The following is a 20262-nucleotide window of genomic DNA, read 5'->3' on the forward strand; positions in this document are numbered from 1 at the left end:
CCCACTGGGATTCCGTATAAATCCGGAACCGGTGGACCGACATGTCCAATCGATCGATCCTCTGAATCTATGATAATTTCTGGTTCATGTCTGAAAATTTCAAACAAATCGGTCAAAATTGAATGAATTAGAGCAAAAACATCACCAAAATTTTGATGCGCAAAAGAGGTTGGGGATGCAAAAGTTAAGCATACACCCAACTAACGGATGGCAGATTTCAATACAGTTCTGCATATGAACCTTACAAAAACTATGTAAAAGTTTGGCATATAAAATTTCAGAAGATTTCAATACAACCATTGTATTGAAATCTAATAAATTTAAATCATTTTAATACAGTAGGGGGAATGACGGCTTTGGCAGGTTTTGTTCTATTATTGGCAGGGGTTTTTTATGTCTGACTATGCTCAAATTTGGCCTAAACATTCTTTGCATATCAAAGAACATTGTTACCAAATTTCATGAAATTTGGTTGACAAAAACCCCCCTGCCAATAATAGAACAAAACCTGCCAAAGCCTTCTTCCCCCTATCTGAGTATGAACATGACGACCGTGCATTTTGAGGTTGTTACTCCGTGATTGACCAGAACAAATTCAATTGCACAAGGAACCAATGGGTGGAAGCATGAAATTTGCTCTCCAACCTTAATGTGCACAGTCCGAGAACTCCAGTATTTTAAATGGTCGATAACGGCGCTGGGAACATCCCCATGGTCTATCGGGGATGGGAAGGAATTTCTGATGCAATCACTCGCCCACTGAAATTTTGGCGAAGCAAAATACCGTAGTAGGAACAACCTACAATGTACTACGCCCCATACTGTCCATACCAGAGCTAACTCGCCGACGCTAAAAGGCGTTTTGCCGCATGAGTTTTCCAGCAACAGAATGTTACCACTTTTTTTTATTTGTGAATATTATAAATATGATTGAGGTTTTCTTGACATTAAAGCAGTCTTTGCTTAGCTAGGGCATATTGCTCTTCCTTCTTATTTCCAACTAACCAAAACTTCGAAATGCAATCGCGAGTCGAGAAAAAATCCAACTGAAAAAACCCTTGATTGATCCACCTAGCGGTGAATGTGGCTTTCTCGTCCATTAGATATATTCAAAATTTTTGGTGGGATTTTCTTAGCATGTTTTGTTGTATGAAAATCGTATTTTGGCCATAACTTGTGATCCAATAGTCTGATCTAGCTAATCATCAATAGGAAACAATGGGAAACCATTCTTCGTCGAATGCAACTTGTTGCAAGTAAATCGGTTCAAGATGAGTTCCTAAAACATGAGTCAGTTTTATTTTGCGCACATACATACACACACGCACATACACACACAGACAGACATCATCTCAATTCGTCAAGCTGAGTCGATTGGTATATAAAACTATGGGTGCCCGGGCCTTCTATCTCAAAATCGTCTTTGGAGTGAATATATAGCCTTTTCGTTACACATTGGTGTACGAGAAAGGCAAACAATGGAACTAGATTTTCTAGCGGATGTAAAGAATTGTTCACAAGTAGGATAATCATCATGGGATCTCCAGTAAGCCTTGCGAACAAAGTCGGAGGAATAAAGGCCAAGTTCCTGTTGGAATGTCTAATTATCATGATAGACATCTACCTAATTCTTGAATCGATTACATTTATACATTTTTTCAATAGTTTAGATTGGGAGTGATAATATAGCCTTTGCATGCACTTTGTTACGAAAAGAGAAAAATGTACAATGTACATAATGAACGAGTGTGTGCCAATTAATAAAGCTTTTAAACTATTTTAATCAATTTCAACATTTTACTCAATTATTCAGAACAAACATGCTGTACGTTTTTTTTGCCTAATTGGCGTTATTAATTTTTTGTTCTATTATGCTGTTTATTCTTCGTCACTCCTAGCCTCGTCGGTTTTCTTTCGCTTCCTTTTGGATGTATTCATCCGGTCATAAATAAATATGCTTGAGCCGCAAATAGCCTGCCCGAACCATTATGCCCCGCAACACTCTTTCACTAGTGGTCGATTACGGCACTCGACGGATGTCTAATGCTGACGAATCAATTCAGATATTGCAAAACCATTGGACATCCCCGATTGCATTTTTCACGAGCCGTAGCCAATTTTTCCGCTTCATAAAGCTCACAATTAAAATTCTCACTTCTGTGTACCGATGATGCCTTGAACGACTCTCACTTTTTCAGCGTTTTTCCACAGGTTCACCGCGCTCGATCTGCTGACCTTTCGTTAGTCCTTCAGCGCGGTCCGCCGAAGCCATGTCACCAGCAAATTTTCTCTTTCTCGCTACCATATCAACGGACAAAGAAATCCCATAATAATTCACGTAAAAGTCACTGAGCCGGAAAGATGCTTGCCCAATCTCTCCAACGCTTCGAATCGAAGTTAATCCATCTTGTGATGACAACTCCAGGCTGTCGGCCGTCAGTTCTGTAAGCCAGCTGCCAATTAAACGGAAACCTCCGGAGTCCGCCAATCAAAACAAACCCCCGCAGCACCACATTGTTGAACCATGGAGCGCGATCAAACTCAAAAGTAAGCAACGAACGATCAACGGATAAGCCGCGCGCACCGGAGCAGACCACCACCAGATAACGCAAGTTTCAACTCAAGACTGAATCGGTGTGGTGAAAAAAGCTGAGCTCACTGCGGAAGACCGGCTGTTTTTGGTTGCATTGCAATCGACGCCGCGCTGCGCCACACCGGTTTCCGACGGTGGATGCGCAGTAACTTACTCCAGCTTGACTACCTTTTGGTTGGCGAGCTGTGGGTGAGCAGAGTTACCAGTTACTCAGAAGTCAGTGATACTTTAATTGATTGCAATTAGGTTGACTCACTTTAGTATTAAAGTGAAAAATGATTGAATAGTGCTGTTTGAAACAAAAGATCAATCAGCTCTTAATCATCCCGAACACCGCAAAGAAAAATAATTCAAAAGTATAACTTGTTCCTAGATTCTGTTGATGACAAATGTGTATGTTCTTTCTGGAACCTGCCCTGTTATTATCTACTTACTAAGTCAATAATGTTTGAATCCGCGTTGACATACCTGAAATAAAAAACAAAAATTTATAATTAGTAAACATGAAATCATAATTTATATGTTTTACAATTGGCAGCCCTTGATTTTAAGCGCGTATGCTACTACTCTCCTTTGCGTGCTTGAGGTCTCAACTCAACTGGAGTCGCACGCTCTCTCAACTCTCCAGTCTCAGGAGGGACCGCACGCCAACCTAAGCTTGTTTTGTTAGCTACCAACCACCCGTTGCCTGCACAAAGCTTGAGAAGCATTTTTACGGCTGTTACCCACGGATGACGCTTAGATTTTCGTTTTCTATAACTTTCATTCAGAATGCACGGAACTTCAAGCGCGCATAGCTCGCGATTACGGTATGAGCTTGAGCACATACGCCAAGGTGTTTCGCTGGGCACAAAGCATTTGGAAGAAACAATCCATTAAATGCCTTTAGAATTTGTTGCTGCTGTGGTATACGTTTTTTGTATGTGCTTTACATATAGCAAGCAGCGAGCGAACCGATTCGAGTTTGGCTGACAAAGCGAAATCCGATTTGAACGACAACGTGGGTTTCTGGATGGATTAACGCCGTTTTAATTCGATGGTAATTTGGGCGTAGGTTTAATAGCGTCGGAGGAAATAATTTCAAAGTCACTATTCGTGACATTAATTGTTGTCTTTTTGTGCACATGACAGTGTCTAACGCATGAAGGTTGATTGCTTAAGCTGTGTTTGCATACAACCCGTTGTTGCTCAATGATGCTAAACAATATACAGCCAGGTTTTTATTAAGCGGTTGAAATTCATTAATTTCTCGGTTAACCTGAACTTTCACAGCAAATACCCCCTGAATTTTCTTTGTTTTATTTTTTAATTTTTTCGTGTGGTTAACTCATTATTTCAATGACGCTGAAGGTCTTAAACGATTAAAACCAAACCGTGTAAAAACCTGGGTACTACCTTAATTTCCTGAACACCTTAATTGCTACACACAACCAGTGACTGTTAGATTTTCTTACAATTCTGTAGACTGAAATATTTTGGCTTTTTCAGTCTGATATATTCAAACGGGTTTATATTTGCATTGCCCGACGTTTCGGCCCGTTTATTGGGTCTTTAACGGGCCGAAACGTCGGGCAATGCAAATATAAACCCGTTTGAATATATCAGACTGAAAAAGCCAAAATATTTCAATAAACACCCCAGTCGAACTGTAATCAATTCTGCAAACTTTGTGAGCATACATTTTGTGTATAAGAATCCAACAATTTCGGATATGCCTAGTTCTTATACAGGTCTTGGTAGGTTCTTATACAGAATTGTTAGAAAATCTAACAATCATCGGTTGAGTGATACGCGTTCATTAACCTTCTGGGACTCACATTGTTGTAAAAAGTACAACACATCTAGTAAAAATGAGATATCTTTTTAGCCAGTTGACCAATTGGCAAAAAAACAACCATGTATTCCTCAAAAAATAGTTCTTCATCAATTGAAAAAATAATAAAAGTGATTCGATAGAAGGCTCGGGTAAATATAGCTAAATGGAAGGCTCAGGTGCACGGGGCCAAGTGACCAATAATTAATTATATACATTTAATTCATTAACAATTCATCCTAAAGCAGCTGGATCATTTCTGACAATAACCTTGAAGTTAATGCGCAGTTCTCACTCATCAATGACCGCAGGTAGGCACCAGACGGCTTTTCGAATAATCCGGAACATTTGTAAAAATGGTCATTTTGGAAAGTTTGTTTTAGAGAATTTGACGCCACAATACACGGTTCGAAGCCGCATCTCTCCATCCTCGAGTGCGCCCCACGCTCGCCAAGTCGTTTTGTACCCGGTTAGCCCACCTCGCTCGATGCGCTCCACGCCGTCTCGTACCTGCCGGATCGAAAGCAAACACCATCTTTGCAAGATTGCTGTTCGACATTCTTGCAACATGCCCTGCCCATCGTACCCTTCCAGGCTTTAGCTACCTTCTGGATACTGGGTTCGCCGTAGAGCTGAGCGAGCTCGTGGTTCATTATTCGCCACCACACACCGTCTTCTTGCAAACCGCCAAAGCTGATCCTAAGCACCCGTCTCTCGAATACTCCGAGTGCTTGCAAGTCCTTCTCGAGCATTGTCCATATTCCATGTCCGTAGAGGACTACCAGCAATGTGGCCAGTGAATATTAGATGTTGAATTCCCGGGTTTTTCGCGGTTTTCTCCCGACATTTTGAAAATTTTCCCGATAAAATTAAAGCTCACTATCAGCGAAGTTTTGCAGCATAATTTTTATATGATCGATTGTACTGCAAAATTAAAATGCAGAAGGATGGTTTCATTTCTCTCCAAAGGCGTTGCAAATCAATCAAAACGCTATTTATTATTCACACTGACACATGCAATATTATCACATGTTATATGCGAAAAACGTAAAATCCTGGCTTTTTTCTTTTAGTTTTACAATTAATGTTATTTGTTTCAGATTTCAAATTCTTTTACAAGACACTTTCAAAACGGTAGCAATGCTTTTTGTTTGATTATTCAGACCAGCTTTTTCAGGAGACTTCTCAGACATACTCCTTAATTATCAAAATGTCGATTTATAGGAACCCACCAATGTGTCTTAAGAGCAGTAGCCTTTGAATACTGAGCTCGCTATACAACTGTTGAAATATTTCAGTCAAAAACTTATCCCACATTGCAATTTTTTTAGAATTGTGAACAAGACTTTGTGAAGGAGTAACAGCTTTCGTTTATTACTTTACACCAAATACACGGTTTTCACACATCTCTATAACGCTTTTGTTCAAATCAGTCGTAGATTTTGTATTAAGCACAATTTTCTAAAATCATATTAACAATGTTCTATTGGTCAAAATTAAAAAAAAAAACTTCTTGGTAGATTATTAAGTAAATTAGAGTATTAGTATTTCACGACTAACATTGTTATCAGCCGTTAGCAAGGATCCAAGGTAGACGAATTCCTCGACCACCTCGAAGGTATCCCCGTCTATCGTAACACTGCTTCCAAGGCGGGCCCTGTCGCGATCGGTTTCGCCCACAAGCATGTAGTTTGTTTTCGATGAAACAAATAAACTGACTGGATCTGTTGAAAATCGTACTCCGTCTTTTAAATCCGGCTCTCCGCATGACACCTTCTAGCGCAACGTTGAAACACAGGCATGAAAGTCCATCACCTTGTCTTAGTCCCCGGCGCGATTCGAACGAACTGGAGTGTTCGCCCGAAATCTTCACACAGTTTTGCACAGTTGATCAGTCTGGTAGCTGTTCTCGCCCATAATTTTCCATAGCTCTACGCGGTGTATACTGTTGTATGCCGCCTTGTAGTCAATGAACAGATGGTGAGTTGGGACCTGGTATTCACGGCATTTTTGAAGGATTAACCGTACAGTAAAGATCTGGTCCGTTGTCGAGCGGCCGTCAACGAAACCGGTTGAGGAGCAGCATAGTCCCTGCTGCTCCTCGCCTGGGGCTGCAGGGAATATGTCCAAGAACTTTACGACCCCTCCCACGGCCTCTGCGAATTAGAGGGCCTCTCTAGGACGTGGTGGGTAAGACGTCTTGCTACTCACTTTTTATTTCTCACAGCTCACTATAAAAGTGAGAAGAAATGAGAAGTAAGAATTTAGATCTCTCATTTTTCAAACATTTATTTCTCACTTTTCAAATGAACTGTTCGTCCAAATGTCCTGCTTGGCCAAATGACATGTTCAGTCAAATTATCTGATCGGCCAAATGTCCTATTCGGCTAAATGTCCTATTCGGCTAAATGTCCTATTCGGCCAAATGTCCTATTCGGTCAAATGTCATATTCGGCCAAATGTCCTATTCGGCCAAATGTCCTATTCGGCCAAATGTCCTATTCGGCCAAATGTCCTATTCGGCCAAATGTCCTATTCGACCAAATGTCCTATTCGGCCAAATGTCCTATTCGGCCAAATATCCTATTCAGCCAAATTTCCTATTCGGCCAAATTTCCTATTCGGCCAAATGTCCTATTCGGCTGTATGTCCTATTCGGTCAAATGTCCTATTCGGCCAAATGTCCTATTCGGCCAAATGTTCTATTCGGCCAAATGTCCTATTCAGCCAAATGTCCTATTCAGCCAAATGTTATATTCAGCCAAATGTCCTATTCGGCCAAATAACCTATTCGGCCAAATGACTTTCAGCCTAATGGTCTGTTCGGCCAAACGGTATATTCGGCCAAGAAACTTTCGGCCTAGTGGCCTTCGGCCAAATGGCATTCAGTCGAACGGTATTCGGCCAAACGGGGAGGCCTTTCTAAGACACGTATTATTCATTCCTCAGAACTTCTGAATAAGAAAATCCCTCAAATTCTTAAATAAAGAATTCTTCCGCTTCTTCCCACCGCTTGAACCATCGGAGGATTTTTTTTCCAAATTCCTGAAGAAAGAATTTCTTCGAAAAATTCATGCGAAAGGAATTGCCCTGATATTTTGAAAAACTTCTGAATGAGTATTCCGGAGGATTTCTGTTGAAATGATTCTTGCAGGAGGAATTTTCCAGAGTTTCTGAAGGATAAATTCTCCAAAGGACCTAAAGCATGAATATTTCACAATCCTTGTAAAACGAGTTCCCAGCATTCGTGAAGAATTCCTCCAAAATATCTGGGGAAGATTTCCAGATAATTCATAAAAAAGGAATTCCTGGGTTGAGGTGGGATGGTAGGCGGCAGTTCTTTATTTATTAATTTTTTGGTGAATAATTTCCCATAATTCCTGATGAGGTACGTCCTCGGCAATTCCCCAGAATTTTTGAAGATGAAAGAACCCAGAATGATTGAAAATCAGTTTCCCAGAATTCATAGAGCAGGAATTTTCTAAAATTTCTGAGGAAGAACAACATGTTCAGAGTTTAAAAAGAATGACAGTCTTCAGGGGTCAAAAGTTCCCAAAAATCTTTGAAGGAAGTATTCTCCATAATATCTGAAGGGCTGTATCCTCAGAACTTCTTGTTTGGGTGATTTTCTCAGAATTAAAGAAAAAAGAAGTCTTCAAAATTTGTGTTGAACTTCTGGAATTGAAAAAGCATGTTTATTAAGTCAATAATAATAATAATAGTAATAAAAGTCTGTAAATTTCTAGCAATGCCTTAAAATTCTTTGAAAGGGAATTTTCCAGAATTCTTGGAAGAGTAATTCTCCAGAATTTCTGAAGAAAGAATCGCTGGTAGAGGAGTTCCCAGAATCAACGAAATGAACTCTCCAGATTTCCTGAAAAGAAATTTGTCAGGCAGGGTTGTCTTAGAAACTGTACCAGGAGGATATCCTGGTTTGGTACCAGACATTTTTTTTTTTATTGAGTGAGAGAGGAAGGGGGAACTTCTTATATTTCCGCCCGGTATTATATCACGCATCTTCAAAAACAAAGATCTAGAATCTTTTGGCGGTAAGTAAAATAAACTTAAACTAATAATTATAAAAGACTCGTCCCTACCGACATAGAAATAAATGATATTCCTTCAACATTTAATGCATCCCAGTTCATACAAAAATTCCCTGGAGTCTCTTGACCTCCTCGAGTGCTGCTAGCTTTTAGTAATCATTTATGCAGAGTGTGATCCACAGAACTGAATTGTTGAGCGTCCAACATTTATTTTCAGTTATTTAATTTATAAATGTTCCCTAAAGTCCAAGAAACATTCTTCAACAGAACAACAAACTACTACGACTTTGGAAATGTAGAAAATATGCTTGAAATTCCAGGAGTTTTTCAGCAGCCAAACTAATCCCGAAACCTTTTATGAAATTCTTAAGGGACTATTACACAACGTCCATAGCGCATCTTAAGAGCAGTGGTTTTTTGAACTAGCAGCATCGTAAAAAAGTTCCTGAACCCCTACAACCAATGCATATGATAAGGTCGACCTCAAATGTAAGACTCGTCGAGTCAAGTACGAGACATTGATAACAGCCTTACAGCTGAGGTTGAAATAAGTATTTGCATTTCAACGTGGTGGAATTAAATGGAATAGTACTAACTCGTCTTATGACAGTGAAGACAGTCCAATAAAATAGCTTGATAATTTTCATTCAAAACTGTGTTGGAAATACTTAAAGAGATAGCCATTAGACCTCCTCATGTTTTCAAATAATAAATTCAAGATTTTTTTTAGAACAACGGCTTTTTAGGGAAACTGTGTTTTTATGCCATTAAAAGCTTGAAAATCACAGTAAACGGAACGAATCGCAAAGTTCACAAGACTTGTAGAGCACACCTAAAGCTTCCTTTCAGAGGTTGTTGCGATGATTTCTGACGTGTATATATCTTGTTAGATTTTTTCAATATTGAAAATCTCCTGAAAACACTTAATCAACTTGAGCCACCTCGAAATTTTATTCGAAATACCTGAAAATTTGACAGGAGACTTATTTTAGCATAAGATTTGTGATTTTGGGCTGACCGGTTGAATTTTTGATACTTTTTGAAAACATGAAGAGGTCTAAAAGCCATGTATATTATCGCTGATGGCCACTTCAGAAGGCTCTTCCTTTTATAATTTAACTGTAGGACGGATGGGAGGTGTGCAATCGGTCGTATTGGTTACGCCAAGATCTGTAACATTAGACTCTCTTTGCGTAATTTTCTTACCATCTTTTCTCACCCAACGAACGGTCCGACGTAGGTCAGTTAGAATTCAATCGGATCGTGTTTCATTGAATCTTACCTTCACCATGCCTAGCAGCAACCACTTGCTGAATAGGGCTAACAAACCATATCTTACGATGATCGATACTGTTCTTCTTCTCGGATATCGTGATTTTCGCTTCTCGTACATCCCACAGTCAACATCTGCCCACTTGCTACATTGCACTTAGTTAATTTCATACTCGCTGGGGTAGGTGGCAGCGGGTGGGTTGTTTGAATGGGCAGCTTACAAACAAACCTTGCCGTGTATGCAAATGATTTACAGACTGCATGGTTGGTTGAACTTCGTACTTCAACACTTCTTGCCTGGGCGAGCTTGGCTGCGGTGTTTGACTGAGAGGCAAGGAGCGTGCATTCTCCACACAGAGGTATGATACGATATGAATGTGGAAGGTGCGCTGAACGGTTTTGCTGTTCGTTGCGAAGCTAATTTGTCTCGCTTTTTATGTACAGTTGAACGATGTTTAAAGGTTTACGTTATAATTAATAAACGTTTTAGTTTGTTACTATTTAGTTATTCATAAAATCAGTGCACATTTCCAATTCAAATTTGTGAAATAAACGATTAACATACAGAACATTCAAGTTTGCAAAATATATTTCTGCAACGTGATATTTTTATCACGATTCTCAGAACAGCCAAACCTATTTTGAAATATATGAAAGAAAACATTTTGGTACACATAGGAATTTGGATTTCATTTAATTTTTTTCCTATCGTAAAATGAATATGACAACTTGCCGTTGATTCGAAGAATGCCAAAATAAATTCTTGAGCAGGGTATAGAATTCACAACAAAGAATTGTGAATGTGGTTGGAAAATGTTGAAATCGCCAGTGCATGGTGAACAGTTGCTAAAGAATTGGCATAGATTGCCTTCCCACTTCAAGCTGCCATCACAACAACGGCGCGGTGTGGTGGACGAGCAGTGACCCATACAAAACCGACTTCTGCGCCCGGTTTTTGTGTTCTTTCTTTCCAAGTCAGAATATCAATAAGCCATCATTGATGGGGCTTCGTTGGTTCTTTCCCAATGCAACTGGGTCACACCACCGCCCGTCGTCGTCGTTGTTGGTTGGTGGTTGTACCTGAAGAATTAAGCCAACACCAGAAACCCAGTTTGCCAAGGGAATATTGATGAGACAATTTGTATTCGATGCATGCTGCAGGGTGTCTTCGGTCGGTGTCACATTCACATACTTGAGTTGGCTGGTTTTATGGCATATATGCAGATTTATCATCTTGAGGCCGATTCAAAAACGGGGAGGTCGGATCCGTTGCGCTTCGAAATTGAGTTTGGCAATTCTTATTCATTCCTTGTATAACCCGCATTATTGATCAAATAAATTAACTCCGGTTGCATTCAAATGCTTCCAGGAACGAATCATCAGCATCGTTTTATTCTTGAATCAATTGATTTCTGCTTCAGCGGAACGTGTATTTTGGGGTGTGAAACATGTTTTTCTTATTTCCATAAATGTTTATGAGAAACTTACGTAATCGTTATTCACATATTATCACGCATTTCCATTAGCATGCCGGAGATAGAGGACGATTGCCCCATCGTCCACATGAGAGCCTTAGTTGATCGTTGATTACAACCATCAAAGGCAGACTCTAAATCCTCATGCGGTGGATTGAATCACCACCAAAAAGACTCTTCCGAAAAAAAAAACACAAACTTTTATCGATCATTATGATTATGCGCATCGCCATCCCACACTACTGATGGTAATAATGAATCAACTATACTCGGTCATCGAGTTTCCGCTTAGCCCCATTTGTAGTTTGAGTGATGTGTTTTGTATAATAATAAGGGTTAGTTTAGCTGATCATAATCAACAGCAAAAAAGGTTTATATGAATTGTAAATTTTGACAATTTCTGAGTATATTTAGGTGTCAATTTAATCGTCATATTTTTAATAGAATTCTGACTTTGGTCTTGAAAATAGATAATTGAACTGGGACTTCTCGTCATAACATGCTTCAAATGCAAGGTAGGATATCTCTTCTTAATTCGGCACCTAAAATGATGTCCTGTATTTTGTTCAACAAATTAAAGAGCCATGCAGAATAGATATGTTTTTGTGGCTCTAGAGACCGCTTGAGGACCTTCGTCGGCGAATGCCAAGCCGGATTTTGCAAGGGTCGGTCAATGACGGATCAAATGTTCACCTGAGATACATTCTCCAGAAACTCCTGGATCACGAATGTACACGAGTCTATGACAAAAGTTCAAATAGCCAAAAGGCCAAAAGAAGTGAAGCTTGAAGGAACAATAGGTCGTATGTATAAAATTTGGCGTGAAATCTAAAGAACAAAATAAAGCAAAGCTGTAGCTATTTGAAGAACTGTTTTAGTAAAAAATGATATTATTGCTGAGGACCATCCATCCTTTCGGTTGATGAGTGATGCATGTTTGCCAAAATGCGGTGCATTTTAATTTAAGTTTCTCAGACGCAACACGGATAGAGTGTGGTCAGTTCTATGCAAGTGGAAAAATTTGGTGAGATTGTTTCAATATGGTTTTACTACTTTTCCATTTTAACCAATAAAAAGTATTACAATTATATAATTTCTGAACTCAAATACAGTAACATAATATCACTGTCAGGCAGGGGGGGTTACATTGATTCATTCAAAAAATTGAACAAAAATTTCTTTTGACTTTCAAACCAGGAATTCCTTTGCGAATTTTTTCAAGAAATACTTCATACATTGATCACAAAAATCTTTTATGAATTCTTTCGGATATTCCCACAAAAACTCCGACGTGAATTCTTCATGAAAGTGCAAATTCTAGGAGAACATACAGAGATATTTCTGGAAGATTTCTTAAGCCCTTTCAGGCCCACGGGGTCATATACGTCCCCAACAGAAAAATAGATGTATAAAATCGCACGATGGATAAAAGTGAACACTCTCTTCAGCAAAATTGCTTGAAACTAACTCCCCTATCAGGGAAAAATATCAGACATGGGCGATCAAGGCCCTACGATAACCTAGAACGGCATGAACACGGTTAAGTTACGAAAGAGAAAATTTTAGGTGTATTGATAGCGGATTGTATTGTATCAAAGGAAGATTTTTATTCAAACGTATCCGTAGAGTTACCGTGATGTTCAATAAACTATTTTTTAAGTTCCTTGGATGCCCTAGGCCATCCAAACTGAGAGCTGCGGACTCGATCGAATTCAATTTTCAAGATATTTTGGTTGAAACCAACAAATTTCCTCTCAGTGTTCAATGTACACGTTTCGATTTTCTCACAATGAATTATAATGCTTATCTTTATAAAATCAATTGCAAAGGTTTTGTCAATTTACTGCATCGTATAAATTAACGGTCCGAATGTTAAATTATTTCATACCGTTCACTTATGTTGAATCCGTCGATTTATTTAGCATAACACCAAAAAAATTAAAGGTGTTCGGAATGAGTCATAATTAGGTAGTATGAGTTGATTTATACGTGGACTCTCTCGAGTCCGCTCAATATGCTCAAAACCTCTCTCGATGCGATGGATACTTTTTGACAGTTTACTTTGGAGATTTTTTGACACTCGTTTCGACTCTATCCGCAGCTCCCAGCATCCAAACATTCCTTGAGTTTAGGACATGAAATAGCTGAAAATGAAAGCTTCAATATATTTGTTCAATTATATCCATTACACCTCCCAGGAGGACAAAGGATATCGTGGGATAGTTTTGAGATATAATGGGCAATCCAAACTGTCCTTGAGTTCGGTACTTGAGATCTACAGCTACTTAGAAGCTCTTTTCGGTACTCAATGCTTCAATTGAATTCAATTATACCCACTACACCTCCCGTGAGGTCAACGGATATTGTAAGATAGTTATGAGATATTCTTGACAATCCAAACTGTCATTGAGTTCGGGACTTGGGATCTACAGCTGCTTGGAAGCTCTTTTCGATACTCAAAGCTTCAAAATGAATTCAATTATATCCATTACACCTCCCAGGAGGTCAACGGATATCGTGAGATAATTTAAAGATATTCTGGGCTACCCAAACTATCCTTGAGCTCGGGACTTGAGATCTACAGCTGCTTAGAAGCTCTTTTTGGTACTCAAAGCTTCAATATTCGTTTAATTATATCCATTGCACCTCCCAGGGGGTCAACGGATATGATAAGATAGTTATGGATTATTCCGGGCAATCCAAACTGTCATTGAGCTCGGAAACTTAGTTCTACAGCTGCTTGGAAGCTCTTTTCGGTACTCAATGCTTCAATTGAATTCAATTATACTCACTACACCTCCCGTGAGGTCAACGGATATAGTAAGATAGTTATGAGATATTCTTGACAATCCAAACTGTCATTGAGTTCGGGACTTGAGATCTACAGCTGCTTAGAAGCTTTGCGGTACTCAAAGCTTCAATATTCATTAAATTATACCCATTACACCTCCCGGGAGGTCAACGGATATTGTAAGATATTTATGAGATATTCTTGACAATCCAAACTGTCATTGAGTTCGGGACTTGGGATCTACAGCTGCTTGGAAGCTCTTTTCGATACTCAAAGCTTCAATTGAATTCAATTATATTCCTTATACCTCCCGGGAGGTTGACGTATATCGTAAGATAGTTATGAGATATTCTGGGCAATCCAAACCATCCTTGAGTTCGGGACTTGAGATCTACAGCTGCTTAGAAGCTTTTTTCGATACTTAAAACTTTAATATTCGTTCAAACATATCCATTACACCTCTCGGGAGGTCAACGGATATGGTAAGATAGTTATGAGATATTCTGGGCAATCCAAACCAACCTTGAGTTCGGGACTTGAGATCTACAGCGGCTTAGAAGCTCTTTTCGGTACTCAAAGCTTCAATATCCGTTAAATTATATCCATTCCTCCTCCTGGGAGATCAACGGATATCGTAAAACAGTTTTGAGATATTCTGGACAATTCAAACTGTTTTTGAATTCGGGATTTGAGAACTACAGCTGCAAAAAAACCTTTTGAAATGTTGGTAATGGTATATTCAACTGTAATAATCACATACGTATAGGAACTTTGAGAAACGAGACGAGCCAGCCTTGGGCTGAAAGTCTACTTAATGAAGGTATATATTAAAAAAACTTTGAAAAAATTGATATGTTGGTGCCGATATATTGGAGCTTTGAGTGACGGAAACCCAAAGTAACTATGAGCACTATAATTTGCCTTTTCGGCAATGTAAAGCTATATAAGCCAGTATAAAGCATGTTTACACTGTGACAACGTTATAGTCGCACGTACCGAATTTTTAAATGCTTACGGTTAGCTGGAAAATGTACTGCTGTGCCTGTAGATGGCCAGGGTTGTCACTACTTTTTGGGAAAAGTCTGGAATGCTACAAATTAAAAATCTGGCAAAATCTGGCGAAGAAATTCGTCTTTATCATTTTTTTAGTCTTTATTTAGGTGTTTTTTTTAAGTTTGTAATATTAATTTATATTTTTGCCTTTCTCGTACACAAAGTATACGTAAAGGCTATATGTTCGCTCCAAAAACGAACTTTTTATAGGAGTCCCGGAGACCCATAGTGTTATATACCGATCGACTCAGCTCGACGAATTGAAGTGATGTCTGTGTGTATGTGTGTATGTGTGTGTGTATGTGTGTGTGTGTGTGTGCGCAAAATAATCTCACTCATTTTTCAGGCACTTATCATTAACCGATTTGCTCGCAACAAGTTGCATTCGACGCGGAATCTTGTCCCATTGTTTCGTATTGAAAATTGGCCGAATCGGACTATGGGCTTCGGAGTTATGGCCAAAATATATTTTTTTACAACAAAAATTCTCACTCACTTTTTAGACACTTACTCTTAGCTGATTTTCTCGCAACAAGTTTCATTCAACGCAGAATCTTGTCCCATTGTTTCGTATTGAAAATTGGACAGATCGGACTATGGGTTTCGAAGTTATGGCCAAAATCCACTTTTTCACATGATAAACACGTACAAAATTCTCACTCATTTTTCAGGCACTTATCCTTAACCGATTTGCTCGCAACAAGTTTCGTTCGACGCGAAATCCTGTCCCATTGTTTCGTATTGAAAATTGGTCGAATCGAACTATGGGATTCGAAGTAATGGTCAAAATACATTTGTTGACAAGAAAAATTCTCACTCATTTTTTAGGCACTTACTTTTAGCCGATTTGCCTGCAACAAGTTGCATTCGACGCAGAATCTTGTTCCATTGTTTCGTATTGAAAATTAAACAGATCGGTATTAAATTAGATATGGCCAAAGTTTATTTTTTTGCCTTTTTACCTTTCTCGTATACAAAATATACGTAAAGGCTATATATTCGCCCCAAAAACAAACTTTATATAAGAGACCCGGAAACCCATAGTGTTATATACCAATCGACTCACCTCGACGAATTGAGGTGATGTCCGTGTAATAATAATATTATGTGTGCGTATGTGTGTATGTGTGTGCGCAAAATAATCTCACTCATTTTTTAGGCACTTATCCGTAACCGATTTGCTCGCAACAAGTTGCATTTGACGCGGAATCTTGTCCCATTGTTTTGTATTGAACTATGGGTTTCGAAGTTATGGCCAAAATTCATTTTTTTACATAAGAAACACGTACAAAATTCTCACTCATTTTTCAGGCACTTATCTTTAATGGATTTTCTCGCAATAAGTTGCATTCGACGCGGAATTTTGTCCCATTGTTTCGTATTGAAAATTGGCGGAATCGGACTATGGGATTCGGAGTTATGGCCAAAATATATTTTTTTATAAGAAAAATTCTTACTCACTTTTTTGGCACTTACTCTTAGCTGATTTACTCGCAACAAGTTTCATTCGACGTAGAATCTTGTCCAATTGACTAAAATTCACTAAAAAGTCTCTTTTTTCGACCTCAAGTCACTAAAGTCACTTTTTCTCGCCAAAAGTCACTATTTTCAACTATATTGAAACTATAGACTAGGATTTTTTAAACTTAGCTTTATGTATCTGTCAGATGATGCTTTGTTCATGGCGGAAATGAAATTACGGTCCCGCTATTTAGACCCTTCACAGAGAGCAATCTCATTGAAGGCGCGCCCCTTATCAAATCTTTCCTTGAGAAAACAGAACAGTAATACTGTTAATTGGCCATGCATCGGAGCCCTAGCCACATCCTTGTCTTGCTTCTAGAATATCACCGATAAAGCTACAACCCCGGGATTTGACTCTATCTACAAGACCATTTCAATCTAGAGAAGTTGTTCAGTAACAAGAAGTTCCGTGTGTTCCTCGAACTACCATTGTTTACCAGTTCATGAAGAGTTAGTACATCCATAGAACCCTAACTCGAACTTTTTCCAGCAGTTAGTTCAGCCTAGGTCGATGGGCCCTGGTTTTACAACTAATTGCTAGAAAATCTGTTTCTTCTGCATACAATTTAGCCTCAAACGAGAGGAATTTGAGTCTGAGGGTAAAGTTATTTTTTTTTAATTCAAAAACTGCAATTGGTAGAGAGGACTAAATACGATAACTCCTTGAAATACCACAACTTATTGCTCTAGTTTGAAAAATGGTTTAAGCTAGGGCTCGGTTTGGTAGATCTTACACCGTAAATAAAACAATACCGTCGTCGGGGGTGACAATGGGTCAAATGGGGGTGAGAATGGGTCACTGTTTCATCTACTTAGAATGCTTTTAGAATAGATTGAATGCATCTGAGGGCAAGAAGACTAAAATATAAGAGACCTTTTTGAACGATTTTGCTCTACGGCCTCCAGGCTGCCGGTGAGAGCGATGACCCATTCTCACCCCCAGACCCATTGTCACCCCCGTTGGCTATAAAAGTGATCTACCAGCTTTACGGGGGGAAGCCACCCATTCACTAGCTGCTCTTATTGGCATTTCGTCAGTAGCTAATTAAAGGTATTCTACGTCACAAATTTTATAATTGCTATACAGTCATGCAAGCAGGAGACTTGCCTATAAAAACTCAAACTTTATAGTAAGGGAAGGTGGAGAGACTTGACCCCTGGGAGAGTTGATACTCCCCAGTTTTACCGAAAACTAAAGTAGTATTGTTATAGCGTATTAAGATCCTCTAGAGTATAGAGTCTTGTCTAGACAAATGATCATTATGTGGCGAGCTATTTTTTTATTGATAACCTTATTTACTCTATTATTTACTGTGTTTTGTCCCTCCTAAAGATGCTTTTTAGTGGCCACGCAAAATTTGAACAACTTCTTCCAATAATGACCAAATGCTATCATTTTTTCACAGCACAATGCCAAAATATGCTAAATGATCTTCACTGATAGATATAGAAAGAAGATCAAGTATCCCCAATTTTGAAGATTGCATGCGCTGTTGAATTCCAATCGTTCATGAATGCGCACAGCAAGTCCGGCATTATAAGCAATACAATCCCAGGCTTGTTGTACAATCTTCATAATGTTTTATTTGTTTTCTATCAAAACGATCCGTACTGTTGTTCCTTTCGCATTAAAGATTCCAAATACTTCCATGAAAAGATATTTTAGTTACCAGATAAAGATTGTCGCTTCGGTTCCCTTTGTTCTGCTGTCCGAAACATGTGTGGCACTTAACTGTCAAATCGTATGTATTTTTCCTCCATTGACATTTAGATCCCTATCCTCGCCAGCAAAAGATGTTCCGGACAACGACGACAGCGACAATCTTTATCTAGTAAATAAAATATGTTTTCTTCCGTAACACCTATGACAAATCGTAGAGTTCTCTGCATCTTTCTTAAGTAGGTGTTCAGCTAATCCAGTGATCGTTATTTTAACTCATTCTCATTCACTCAGATTTTTGCCGAGAAATCATTTTCGGGGAAGCTAACAGGTCTTATAAGTAATAACCATGTTTCGCTCACTTCCAGTTACGTTAAAATTTGATTTGCAATAGAGGGCAATACAATTTTACTTAGTCACTGAGTAGATAAGTTAGCGTGTACGATTTTGATTCTCTTCTAAGTTCGTTCTAAAAGAAAAGAGTGGCAAGTGAAAGATGTTTTCCGTCACAAATAATTTGAAAAAAGATTCTTCTTCGATCCAAAAACGCTTGACTTCGTCTCATCGAACTTGCAACTGAAACTGAAAGTCACTATTTGGTCACTTTTTCTGTAACTGAAAGTCACTATTTGGTCCCTTTTTTCGTCATCTTTGGTCACTATTTTGAGCGGCATCGGTCGCTACCAGCCCTGCATATGTACCCTCAGCCGATTTGCTCGCAAGAAGTTGCATTCGATGCAGAATCCGGTCCAATTGTTTCCTGTTGAAAATTGGCCGGATCGGACTATAGGCTCAGAAGTTATGGTCAAAATACTTTTTTTTTCACCAAAAGTGCGTAGAAATTACTCACTTGAAAGAAACGAGAAAGGCACCATCACCGCTAGGTGGATTAATCTGGGTTTTTTTTTAATTTAAGAGATTTTAACTAAAAATGTGATCTAATATTAATTATTTTTACCAATATTAGAAAATTCTGTTGTGACTTTCTTTTTGCGTTTGCTCTATGTTTATCATTTTTTTTTCTTTAAAAGAATATCTTTTTCCGCCTAAGATATTCATTTAAACAATTCAATATTTGTAAAATATAAATTCTAAGAAATCATACCATTTTATACAATTCAGAAAATTCAGATTGAATTGATTGTTAGATTTTGGATTAGCTCTGAAATATTTGAAAATTAAAAAAAAATAATATAAATAGTTATGGGAACGGCTCCTGAACTTCATTTCATGGCTCCGATGTTCATCCGATCAATAACAAAGCAATGGAAAGGTATTTGATTTGTTTCTCATTTTCTTTGTTTCGCGATGAGATGAATATATGTTCGGTGAGATGGAGATTGGAACATTTCCGAACAGCTATTGGTAAAACTTGACTTCATTCAGAATAACGAGGTTCGCTTTTATTTTGAATTTCCAAGTAACACTAAATGAAGTTCAAACCATTTTTAAATTGATCGATTAACAAACAAACGAAGCTCAAATTAAAAATGGTCTACGGTACCCGTAAGCCCATAGGTATTCCGAAAAGAGTTTTGATAAGCATAGTTAATAATTGAATATTTGTTAAAAGTGCCATCATAATTTTTATGAAATGTTACTCAGAGTACGACATTGAAAAGATTTTAGCAAAATTGCGCTCTGAGTATCGCAAATTGACCACTTTTACGGAGGTTCCGGATTTTCCGGAGGAATTTCAGTGGTCACTAAGACTCATGAGAACGGACCACGTCAATCATTCGCTTTTCAGAGACGGATGAGTTTTATGAACTTTTCACTTTTACGTATGCCCCAAATCTTCCGTAGGACCTCCGGTGGCCAATAAGGTCCATCAAAAGTAGTTTAATGATGTTTCGGATCTTCCTGAAGGACGCCGAATTGACGAATAACCGGGAAATGTGATAAGTCATGGAACTACACAATGATTACATTTATTGGGATCATTATTACAGAATGTTGTAAGCATTTCCAGAACTCGAAACGCAAGAAATCACGCCAAAAATTAGCGTTGAAAGATTCCTTCAAAACCGATTTC

At 38.5% G+C, this 20262-nt stretch overlaps 2 protein-coding genes across 7 annotated transcripts in view; both read right to left on the reverse strand.

Moving 5' to 3' along the window:
* Nucleotides 1–20262, reverse strand: part of LOC134211135 (sodium- and chloride-dependent neutral and basic amino acid transporter B(0+)-like) — a 727874-nt gene that overhangs the window by 460154 nt on the left and 247458 nt on the right.
* The window catches only part of LOC134211134 (sodium- and chloride-dependent neutral and basic amino acid transporter B(0+)), a 343203-nt gene that overhangs the window by 75196 nt on the left and 247745 nt on the right, over nucleotides 1–20262 (reverse strand). For 3 of the 6 annotated variants that reach the window (XM_062687772.1, XM_062687771.1, XM_062687769.1), the window contains exon 1: nucleotides 2156–2563. The exons of 2 other annotated variants lie outside the window; for them this stretch is intronic. The gene's annotated coding sequence lies outside the window, so the exon portion shown is untranslated. Of the gene's footprint in view, nucleotides 1–2155; nucleotides 2564–20262 lie in introns of those variants that run through there. One more of the 6 variants, XM_062687770.1, reaches the window with a different exon arrangement.

This window comes from Armigeres subalbatus, chromosome 2, assembly GCF_024139115.2.
Source record: "Armigeres subalbatus isolate Guangzhou_Male chromosome 2, GZ_Asu_2, whole genome shotgun sequence".
Lineage (NCBI taxonomy): Eukaryota > Metazoa > Arthropoda > Insecta > Diptera > Culicidae > Armigeres > Armigeres subalbatus.